Source organism: Pempheris klunzingeri, chromosome 22 (genome assembly GCF_042242105.1).
Source record: "Pempheris klunzingeri isolate RE-2024b chromosome 22, fPemKlu1.hap1, whole genome shotgun sequence".
Taxonomy (NCBI): Eukaryota; Metazoa; Chordata; class Actinopteri; order Acropomatiformes; family Pempheridae; genus Pempheris; species Pempheris klunzingeri.
The window spans coordinates 1,470,275-1,473,573 of NC_092033.1; positions in this window are offsets into that span (position 1 = coordinate 1,470,275).

Genomic DNA, 3,299 nt, shown 5'->3' on the forward strand with positions numbered 1-3,299 from the left:
CTGGCGCACTGGTAATAAGCCGGATTTTTAACCATTCACGGTTTAAAAATCGATTCAGTTCCTGAACTGGCTCACAGTAAAGTGAAAATTGGGTTGGCGGTGGTCCCGGGAGGCGCGTTGGACAAAAAGGTCCAAAGTCCCTCGATAGTATCACAAGTAAACGAATAAATAAAAAAGAATTTGGTACATAGAAAAAGAAGAGTCTTCAAAGTTTCTCTCTTTTATTGTCCGTCAAACGGTCCGGCCTCGACGTTCCCAGTTTTAGCAGCAACATCTCCGTGTTTGTGGTCCATGGATTGAAATGTAACTGCCCACATTAGGTTTAATAGCACTTGAACATGTACTGTACAGTGTTATCCCAGTCACACAGGGAGCAGATTAGATACTCACGGTAATGTTCTTCGTTACTGGCATTACTGCACAAACCTCCCATCTCTAAAACAAGCAAACCCCCCAGGAACTGACAAAACCACCTCAGTTTTATCTAAAATATATGGAGGATTAACGGAAGGATGAAGGAAAAAGAACCCCCCAAAAAATCAGCAAGACTTTATTTGAGCATTTCAAGAATTAAGTTAAAATGTTAAGAATGAAGTCCGGGTTTTTTTGCATTTCGAGAATAAAGGCGAAACATTTAGAAGGAAGTCGACAAACTTCAACTTTATTCTGAAAATGCAAAATAAAATAATCTTGCCTGAAAATACAGAGTAAATAAAAATATACACTACATTTCTATAAATATTTCTATTGGACATAAGGGAAATTAAATTCAAGCTTTTTTTCTTGTTACTATTTTGACATTTTTCCAGCGTTGCTTCCATGTAAAGAAAATCTGAAGACATTCAAAGCTCTGAAGGTCTAAAGTTTCCTTCCCTAAAGTTTTAAAATGTTTGCTCCATCATTAAGGCAGCGAGGCCTAAACCAGGTGGGTCTGTTAGGTTAAACTTAGATTTTCTGGCTCAAATAAAACACAAATAAAAACCTTTTAAAAAAAAAAACAAGACAAGTAAATCTTTTATTCCTGTTGAGTTGATGATTTAGAGATGAGGTTTGTCACCCACATAGCGAACTGTCATGCGAGTCGACAAATGGCTGATAGCTGCTAAACACATCAAAAACATGTAAAAACAGTATAAAAATAAAGTTATTATTACTCTGATACACCAAAATAACATAGTCACTAGATAACATAATTTACAACAGCACATCAATGAGATGACTGCACCGCTGTGACGTAAATTATTTCACATTTTTGGTATAAAGCAACATATCACACAAAAGGGGATTTGTCATTGCAAGAAAACAACGTTAAGTACTGAGAGTGTCTCCATATACTTGTCGTGTCAGCTCGGCCTGCACGGAAAAACTAAACTTTGACTAAAATGTCAAGATATTATAAGCAGTATTACCTTTAATTATGGAGTGAATGTATAAAGTCTGACTCCGGCTCCACTCATTCATGCATTCAGAATTGTATTCATTGGTCTAAAAGTTTTACCGTGATGGTGGATCATTGTGTCCATAATCGAAGATAATTAGGTTTTAATTACTAGTATAATTTTAACAAATAAAAAACAATTATTATCTTAGCATTCATAAACTACAGCTCCCACAATTCTTAGACTCAGTAATGCTGTCAAAGCCTCGTGTGGGCTGTACTTGCTCTTAATTGCTGTACTGAATAAATTGATATTATATTATGAGCATATTATAACCGTAGAAATACTAGATTTAATTGGTTTAACAAAATATTGCATTAAGGTAGCGTAACTAGTAATAGCATAAGCTTATACAGTAGGTTAGCATCTATTTACTGACGTTAAAGCATACGGACTAACACTGAACTACTAAAGCTAGCGTTAGCCTCTATCAGATTGCTATACACTAAGCTAACTAGCTTAGCAAGAGCTTATTTCATTACATTGGTTTGTTAGCTTTTAGCATGTGAGCGATGGCTGGAGCCCCGTTTGTAACATCAGCACTCCGTCATGAAGCTGCAAAAGAAATAAATGAAATAGATCCTAAAGTTGGTTTTGCACATTTAAACATGAAATCATTCTAATCAAAAGGTCGGACTTGATTACTCTTTATTGGAAATTAAATGGATGTTTATTATTAGGGGTATAATGGTACACATTTTTTGGTCCAGCTAGAAAAAGTAAAAAATAAAACAAAATTGCTTTTTTAAAAATTCAACAGTGATTTGCTGAACAGACTATGGCTCTTTCTTTCCTGGATAAAATCTGACAGAGCTGCTGCAACCGATTACAACCTAGTAACAGGAAAGGAAAATCTATTTAAAATAAATATGGTGATAAAAATACAAAACATAATAAAATATCCATTAAGGTACAGCATTTAGAGAGTCAGCTGGACTTGAATTCATGTTAGCAGCTTTCAGCTTCACATCAGGACTCGTACATGAACCATGAACTGAAGAAACACGTGTACCGTTACACCCCTACTGTGTGGACAGGATCAGTGTGTTAGCTAGCCAACTACTGCAGCATGTAAATACTCAAAATGAATGTGTTTGCTAAATGATTGTGCTAGCTGAGCTAACATCAGAGTTTACCCACAAACCTGTGCAATCTCTGAGGAGTTTCTAATGAAGTTAGAATTGTTAAGACATCTGTGAGGATCATGAAAACCCCTCTGAAGGAACAACCTGCTCCTGGATGTTTGCTGAATCACAGAGTGCAGATGTCACAAAAGGAGCTATGATGAAAGTGTTGGTTCAACAGTGGTGCAAAGGTGCAACCAGCTAACAGTCATTTTCCAATAGCCTTTTCAATAAGAACACCACATTATACAAAACCATTTTAAAATCCTATAAGACACAGAAACACAACAGTGTTATTGAACAATGTACCATCAATTTCAATCCATCTACTACTTCTACGTCTCCATGACAGAAAAGAGGTAATAGGACAGTCTGGTTAGTTAAAGACGACACGATCAGACAGTCGGTTGGTTAAGAGAAGTGAAGCAGGCGGTCTGTCCAGTTCCTCTGAAGAGCAACTCGCCAACAACACAAGAAGAAGAAACAGCAGAAGAAGAAGAAGAAGAAGAGCGGATACATTCCATTTTCAGTAATTTACCTTTCCTCCTTCCTTCACCTAGCTCCGCCCACAACAGTCCTCATTGGTTTGTCCATGTTGTCCGTCAAACTCAAAGATCCCCCCTCAGGAATCCCCTCGTCTCCGAGGACTCCAACATCTCAGAGAACAAACCTGCCAAGGACTCGCTATGTTTGCACACTTCCAGGCTGAAGTCGACAGCTCCTGTGGTGGCGCCGC